This window comes from Hyaena hyaena, unplaced genomic scaffold, assembly GCF_003009895.1.
Source record: "Hyaena hyaena isolate Hyena2069 unplaced genomic scaffold, ASM300989v1 scaffold_874, whole genome shotgun sequence".
NCBI classification, from domain to species: Eukaryota; Metazoa; Chordata; class Mammalia; order Carnivora; family Hyaenidae; genus Hyaena; species Hyaena hyaena.
In genome coordinates, this window is record NW_024081504.1 from 224,230 (window position 1) to 232,795 (window position 8,566).

The following is an 8,566-nucleotide window of genomic DNA, read 5'->3' on the forward strand; positions in this document are numbered from 1 at the left end:
AGCACCTCGGCTCAGGTGATCACTAGGGGCCCAGACCCAGTGACCCGTCCTGCGTCTCCTGCAGCACCTCACGTCCTCACTCAGCCCAGGACCAGCGGGTCGAGTGTAACACTTGCAAGAGCTGGTGCGTGAGCCAGGGAAGGGACGGGGAACAAGGTCCTCCACACTCACCCTCAGTCCCCACCCTCCCTTCCCGGCTCACAGCCTGACCAGCAGAGCCCAGGTGTTTCCCATTAGAGTTTTATTGCAGATTCTCAGGCTCTGGCTGAGGAAGGCTGGAGGAGCTCCCCAATCCTGCACGCCCCCCACCCCGGGCTGCGCCCACACAGCGGGGCCTGTCCTCTCCCACCACCTGGCCGAGAGGTCACCCCAGGCCCAGCTCCAGGCTCCAAGCCCATTCCCTTCCACCTCTCCACCCATCCTTCACACGGCAACAGCCAGAGCGTCCTTCTGCGGAACAAAGCTAATGATCCCAGGCCCTTACTTTGAAATCCACCCAAGGCCGCCCTTTGAGTGTGTGTGTGCGTGCATGCTTGTATGCTTGTGGTGTTTTTGTTTTGTTTTCTTTTTGTTTTTAACAATTGGATCTGATTTATAGCCGCTTACCAGTTCCCATGGTGTAAATATCCCCACCACGGCCAATTTCAAAATAACAGTGTGAGTCACAGAACTCATGCCCAGTGAGCACCCACAAGTCAGGAAGAGCTGGCTTCAGCTCCTGTACCCCTTTACCCTTGACCGAGGATGCAAAGCCCACCTTTACTGGCCCCAGCTGTCCCTCCGGCCTCATCGCTCACTGCTTTTCCAGCCCTGACACAGACACTGCACCCTGGATGGCCCCCAGGGGTCCCTGAGTGCACCCCGCACTTGGCAGAAACACCCCTCTCCTGGTTGGCCTGGCTGGCCCCTCTGTTAATACCCTGTTCAGATGCTTCTGTTGGCTGTCTTCTCTAACTCCCCAGGCCTGATTCGTGCCTTTTCTCTGTGACCCTAGAACACCGCCCTGAGGCCTCCGTATTACTTAATAATGCATATCTGCCCTTGCCACAAAACTGAAGGTCTGCTATATTCTGGGATCTCTGGGTCTCGGCCCCTGATCCAGAAGAGGCCTCAAGATTGAGCTGAGGGAGTGAGATGCGTGGAGTCGCAAGCTTGGGGCCCAGGGCTCCAGAGGAGGGGCTACCTGGGGCCCCAAGGCACTCCCTTGGACCCTTCCCAGCAGAGCCCGGTGCCACCTTCTTGGCCAGCTTTCTAGGGGAGCTGCAGGAGAGGGACAGGGGACATGGCCTGCATTGGGAGCAGGGACATCCGTCCACCTCCTGGGTCCGAGATACACCAGGTGCCAGCACTAGCCTGCCCTCTGGCACAGACTGGCACAGAGCTGGTTGGGGCTGGGGCTGAACTGACCTGTTCCCCTCCCAGGTGTTTATAGCCTCGTGACCATGGTTTCCTGCAGGGCAGGCTATCATTATTGACTTTGGCACCAGCACCCAGGCATTTCGGGAAGGCCACCCTTTCCCATGCCTGGGAATGGCCTCAGGGGTTGCTAGGGCAGCCTCCCCCTGGATGAGCTTCCCCCAGGTCCTGCCCAGGTGGTCCTTTGTGACCAGAATGGGTGAGACAGGAAGCAGCGATGGTATGAGAAGGGATGTGGGATTCCGAGGGAGGAAGAGCTGGGTTTGCATGTCAGCTTGGCCACTCAGTAGCTATACCAAGTAACGGCGTGGGGCCTCGACTTCCTCAACTGTAAACTGGAGGTGGTTATACCTGCTTCTCAGGGTTTTTGTGAATATGAGTAACATCCACTATTGATGGAATGCTTGCAAAGTGCCCACAGGGAAAGGCACTTTACTCACATTATCTTATGTAATCCCCCCATAGCCCTGTGAGATCAGGGTTTTAGCCCCATTTCACAGATGAGTAAACTGAGGTTCTGAGGAGTTTACAGTCACACAGCAGGTAAAGTGGGGTATAATTCCAAAGCTCCTGTCCCCACCACTGTGTTACTCTGTCCCTAAAATTAAAGGGCACGTGTGTGTAGGGACTGACACACACTAGGCATAGTGTAGCTGGAGTAGCTATTATTAATAATCAGGAGATGGAATTTTTAAAAACTCCTGTCATGGTTTTATCTGAACCTGAAGGTAAGCACTGGTGTTCCTGCTTTTCAAGTGAGGAAACAGAGGCCTGAGAAGTGAGCTTCCCTGCTGTTCCCGCAGCGAGTTCCTGCAGAGCCTGACTGAGCCCCAGGTTCAGGCTCTGGGCCGGTCCTCTGCGGGGTGAGGGCTGCTTCTGGATCCTGGGAGAAACCTGGTGCATCTGCAGGTGCAGGTGGGGAAGGGGGCTGGAAAGACGGGGCTGAGGACGGCTGACCATTGGGCCTGGCCCGAGAGGGGGCATAGAGGCCAACTCCCCACCCCCTCCTCCACCAGCCCCTCTTCCGCCCCGACCCTGGGGCACATAACTGAGTTGGGATGAGAGGTGGGGGAGCACAGGGTGCCTGGAGCTCCAGCCCTGGAGCTCCAGCCCGTGCAAGTCTCTCTCCTCTCCAACCTGCGTCCTCACCGGTGGAATGGGAATGATGATGACACGTGTACTACCACTGAGTCCCGGCATTGTGAGATAGGAGGAGCTGAGGGTGGTAACACCTGGCCCTGTGGGTGGGCGCCCTACTGGGGAGGGCGCGGGCAGCCTGCACGGACCGGCAGCTGCGGGGCACATCTGTGGGACAGCTAAGCCCACCTTGCAAACAGTGAGTATGTGGCCCCTCTGCTCACAGCAAAGTGCTGCCTGTGTCCGCACTGCGATGCCGGACAGCTGCCTGTCTCTCACAGCAGGAACAAGGCGTCTCTATGAGTTCCAGGCACATCTGATATGGCAAAACCATAATTTTAATTCTCCTAATTTAAAAAGGAGAAATATAGGGGCGCCTGGGTGGCTTAGTCGGTTGGGCGTCCGACTTTCGCTTAGGTCATGATCTCGCGGTTCGTGGGTTCGAGCCCCGCGTCGGGCTCTGTGCTGACTGCCAGCTCAGAGCCTGGAGCCTGTTTCAGTCTGTGACTCCTTCTCTCTCTGACCCTCCCCTGCTCACGCTGTCTCTCTCTCTCTCCTAGAAATAAATAAAAATATTTTAAAAAATAAATAAATAAAAAAATAAAAGGAGAAATACATAGAAACATTTCACAGAGCCTTGAGGACCCGTGGTACAGAGAAAAGCAGTCGATAAAATTCTCCCTCCTTCTGTGGACTCTGGACAGCCAGCCACCGGCTGAACTTGAACAATCCCATGTGCTTCATGTTCTGTTGTGGCTCAGGAGCAGCCAAGCTGGAGCCACCGGGAAGGCTGGGCTGCTTCTGCATCAGGGACCCCTGATGTAGAAGGTGTAGACAGACCTTCCTCCCCTGATCTCAGGCGGCAGGGACCACCTCTCAGGAGGGTGAGTGCCAGGATCTGCATCCTCAAAGCCCCTGGGCTTGGTTATCACCAGGTCAGGTCACTCTGCCCTGGCAGAGTTCTGGAAGATGTGAGGGGTGTTCTCTCCTATGGCGACATCCTAGGGGACGGGGAAACTGTGTCCAGAGGGGAAGAACACCAGCTAGGGAATGTCCACACTGGGGCAGCTGTACCTTGCTAGCCTGTGATGTTGTCATTGGCTTAACCATAGCATCTATTAGTTACCACGAGGCAGCAGCAGATCACACGCTGTCCACCTAATACCTCACTGAGCCCTCAGGACACCCTGTGAGGGAGATCACGTGACCCATAGATGGCACAACCAGGCTTTTTTTTTTTTTAATGTTTTATTTATATCTAGGAGAGAGAGAGAGAGACAGCGTGAGCAGGGGAGGGTCAGAGAGGGAGGGAGATACAGACTCTGAAACAGGCTCCAGGCTCTGAGCTGGCAGTCAGCACAGAGCCCGACGCAGGGCTCGAACCCACGAACCGCGAGATCATGACCAAAGCGAAAGTCGGACGCTTAACCGACTAAGCCACCCAGGTGCCCCACAGCCAGGCTTTTGAGCCCAGGCTTCTGCCAGTCTTTGCCTCAACCATCACGCCATTCTGCCTCCTCTATGGGTTCTAAAGGGGTAACCACCCCTCCTGCCCCCCCACACCACCGTCACTTTGGGGGTTAACCTGAGCACTAAGAGCCCCCATCCTGGGAAGCCCTTAGACCTGGGGCCACTGGAGCTGGTGTGCCAGCCAGTGTGGGTCCTGGCCGGTCAGGGTTTCTGTCCTAGGAAGGGCTCTGTAGGTTCAGGATTGAAGTTACTCCCCTGGCAAGGTCTCTGGGGTCCAGACTGCCAGGGGGACCCTGAGACAGTCCAGGGACGCCACACAGGCCACCTCTGAGGTTCACACAGGGCCTCGTGCTTGCTTGTCTCCCAGGTCTGCAGATTTTAGCATTTTGTAGCTTTTAAGGGTGGGAGGCCCCAATCTGGGTGGCCCCATGTGGTTGTGAAGGCTTTGCCTGGGTCAAGGAGCAAGCAGGGGCCAATATCCTATTATCCGGGTTCGAGGTTCATGGGCCTGGAGGAAAAGGTCCTTTCTCTTACTAGACAAAGGTGCCTGGGGCGCCTGGGTAGCTTAGTCGGTTAAGCGTCCGACTTTCGCTTAGGTCATGATCTCGCGGTTCGTGGGTTCGAGCCCCGTTTCGGGCTCTGTGCTGACTGCCAGCTCAGAGCCCGGAGCCAATTTCGGAGTCTATATCTCCCTCTCTCTCTGACCCTCCCCTGCTCACGCTGTCTCTCTCTCTCTCCTAGAAATAAATAAAAAATACTTAAAAAAAAAAAAAAAAGGTGCCTGTGAACCTGCACGCTCTCACCGGTAACTTCTCTCCTTCAGGCAACAGGGACCATGCTTTCTGGATCTGAAATCTGGATTTGAACCTGGACAAAGGAAGTACTAATTTATGAATCTAGAAATGAGGAGGTCCTAACAGTTGAAGAGTATTTGGGTTGTTCTAGTTTGGGGTGATTATGAGTGAAGCCACCATGCCCCTACCCTGGAACACTACTCAGCAATAAAAAGGAGGCTGCCGCTATACCAACAGCTTGGATGGAGCTCAAAGGCAGACTCTGAAATGAAAGAAGCCAGACCCAAAAGGCTTCATGCTATATGATTCCATTTATAGGACATCTGGAAAAGGCAAAACTATCAGGACAGAAAACGGATCAGTGGTTGCCAGGGGCTGGGCAGGGAGTAGGGTTTCGGCTACAGAGGGGCCCGCGGAGTTTTGAGGGTGCTGAAACTGACCTATGGTGTACTTGTGATGGTGGTTACATGGCTGCTTGCCTTTGTAGAAGAATTGTACGACAATCAGTTTTACTATACGTAAAATAGCTCTTAATTTGGAAAAAAAAAAACAGAAAAAATTACATTTCCTTTTCCGTCCCTTTTTCCACTTGTGTTGACCTTAACACAAATTTGAATATTAACCAATTTGACTGAATGGATATTTCCAAAGTGCCTCCTGCGTGCCAGGCCCTCTGCTCTGCACAGAGAAGGGAGTGGTACCCTGAAGCCTGAGCTCACTCGGGGACCTCCCCACCCCCATCCCTCGTCAGCCCGGGCCTCCTCCCACACCTCCCAGCATGCCTGCTGAGGCCCGCTGCACCCCTATTTCCCTTTTAGGGGACTCTGGATCACTTCAGCCTAATGCTGGCCGATGTGGGTCAATCGGTAACTATGTGCTGAAGTACTGGAATTTCTGAGACGTTGCCATAGTTTATGTGACCACAATATTTGAAGCGGGAGCCTGGGAACCATCCTTGACACTCTCCTCCCTGTCACCCCACCTCTCCCATGGCCCACACAGTCGGCAGGGAGGTGGTCACACGCTACCAGGCAGGTGGCCCGTGGAGGCTCAGGCCTAACTGTGTGGCTTATCAGTATGAATTCTAGGTCACAACTTTTGGGGAGGGCAGTTGGCAATGTTGTGGGGGTTTTTTGTTTGTTTGTTTGTTTGTGTTCACTGACCCCCAAGGTGCCCTGGACTGTTGTGCAAAAAAATCAATCCACTGTCTCTTCTCCTGTTGGTCTTCCTTCCTGAATGTCTTCGCACCTCCCTTCCCCAAGGCCGCGTGTCCCCGGCCCCCCTGTACCTCTCACGGGGAGCCCCGCACCGGCTTCCCAGCTGACCAGCCCCCTATATCCCTCACACAGCAGCCAGGGGGATGTTTCAGACACCAGAACCCAGCACGAGGAACCCGTGCCAATCCATTAGGAAAAGAAAAAAGGCCCATCAGGAAAACATGCCAAAAAACAGGAAAAAGCAGCTGCCCCACGAAAAAAGAAATACAAATAGCAAACACATAAAAAGATTCCTAACTTCATTTGCAACTAATTATGTGAAAATCAAAACAACCGTGTGATACCCATCCCCCACCACGGTGGGAAAAAGAAAACGGAACCGTTCAAGGATATGCGGGGTAACGTGGGAGGGGGGTGTCTAGGAGTCTCTCACTGGAGTCTGGGTATGGTGACAGGTGTGGCGCAGTGGTGAAACTTTCAGAGGGTCATCGTGAGGGCCAGCCCCTTCCGTCCAGAACCCACTGCCAGAAAGGGGCCCGAGGTATGCACTCAGAACACTTCACTATGTCCGCATGATATACTGCTGTATGGTATAGGTATGGGGGGCAGGGAGGGGAAGGGGCAGGCCTGCAGTGTTTACAAGAGCAACGGCCCCCAACTAAGATGTCCCCCAAGAGGGGAGAGTCGAGTCACGAATGTTCTGTCCATACAATGAAATGTTCCACAGACGTTAAGAAGAATGGAGAAGGACCAGGAAAAGCAGCTATAGATCTCCATAGTTAGAACCATTCTTTTGGGCACAACTCTTGAAAAAGCATAGCTTATCCTCACAAGTCTGTGCATGGAAAAACTTCTGGAAGCACACACCAAAAACCCGCAAAATGAAATTGCCTTTGGCGAGAGAGGCAGGTGCGTAGAAGGAGGCTTTCTCTTTTCATCGTGTGCTTTGTTATCCTGCATGGATTTCTAATCGTGTGCACAGAGTATTTTACTTTCTAAGATGTCACCGGGAAATATCCGGGTGGTGGGATTTGAGGCCGGTTTAGTTTTCTCCTTTGTACTTTTCTATATCAAAAAAAAAAAAAAATCAAAATCAATGTGTTTAAATGTTGCAAAACAAACAAAAACTTTTGCTGCCCTGGGGATAAAGTCCACGCTCCTGCGCCACGCTGGGAGGTCCTTTGGCGCCAGCGGCGGCTTCCCCTCCAGTCTCCCCTCCTCCTGGGTCCCCGCCACCGCCACCTCCATCCACTTTCCACGCCCCAGAGCCTCTTGCTCTCTCTTACCTCTGGGCCTTTGGCCATGCTGTTCCATCCACCTGGAAAACTCAGCCCCTCCGACTGCCTCGTAATTTTGCCTTCCTCCTCCTTCAGCCTGGCGCCAGGCGCCTGCCCAGCACTCCCCCCCCCCCCCCCCCCCCCCCCGCCCCAGCTCGCCGTCTCGCCCCGCCTGGCTGGCTCCCCAGCACCCTGGCCTCACCTCTGTCAGGCCAGTGCTTACTGCAGGTCAGCCCCCCTCACTCCCTCCCAGGGCCCAGCACTGTGCCTGGCACACAGTAGGTTTCAACAATAGTGGCTGGCAGTACAGACGGGTGGTTTCCTGAGGTGAATGAATGCACAGCTGGCACCCAGGCTCAGGCCTGTTAGTGGGGTGGGGGCCCGGGGCCTCAGGGCCCGCCGAGGCAGTCTGGAGGGGCAGACAAAGCAACCCGCAGCAGCGCCGCCTGCTCACTCCACGGTGGCTTTTATTTCCTCTTTGGCGGTGCCAAGTCCCTGAACAAATATTTTCCTGGAGTGGAGGAGCGGCGTAGCTCCCAGCCGTAAGTGCTGTGCCGGGCAGGTTCCAGGAACCAGAGGAGGCCCGGGGGCTGGCTGCAGCTCGGGGCGGAGGGCCGTCAGGGCGACCTCCGCCCCCTGCCCACCCTCCTGGCCGGCCGCGCTCGGGGCCCGCACTGGCCAGGCAGCCCGCGAAGCAGCTGGCTTGCTCCGTTCGGCCCACGGCTGGGAAAGGCTTTTGCCCTGGGCCTCTCTGCCCATAAATTAGAATCCTCTGGGATCCTGAAGAAAACGTAGGCCATGTGGGCCTCCTTCATTTTTTGTTTTTTGGTTTTTTTTGCTGAAAAAGCTACAGCAGGGTTTAAAGGAACTAATTAGAATCTCAGAAGCCCTCTTAAAAGCCTCCCTCCCCACTTTAACTTTCTTATTGCAGAATAACATACACAGAGTACACTCATCTGGAGCGTATAGCTTGATGATTGCTTTACGTATGCATACACCCTTGTAATCACCACCTACATCGAGCCAGAGAACCTTCCAGAGAAGCTGCCTTCGTGTTCCTGCCTTGCCAATCCCACACCCCCAGCAGAGGCACCGCGGGCTTCTATTATCATCGATTAGCTTTGCCTCTTCCTGAACTTCACATAAATGGAATCATGCAGTCGGGGCTCTTTTGTGTCTGGTTTCTGGAGCTTCATACATTGCCTGTGATATTCATCTCTGTTGTGTGTTGAACAGCAATCAGTCCCTTTTCTTT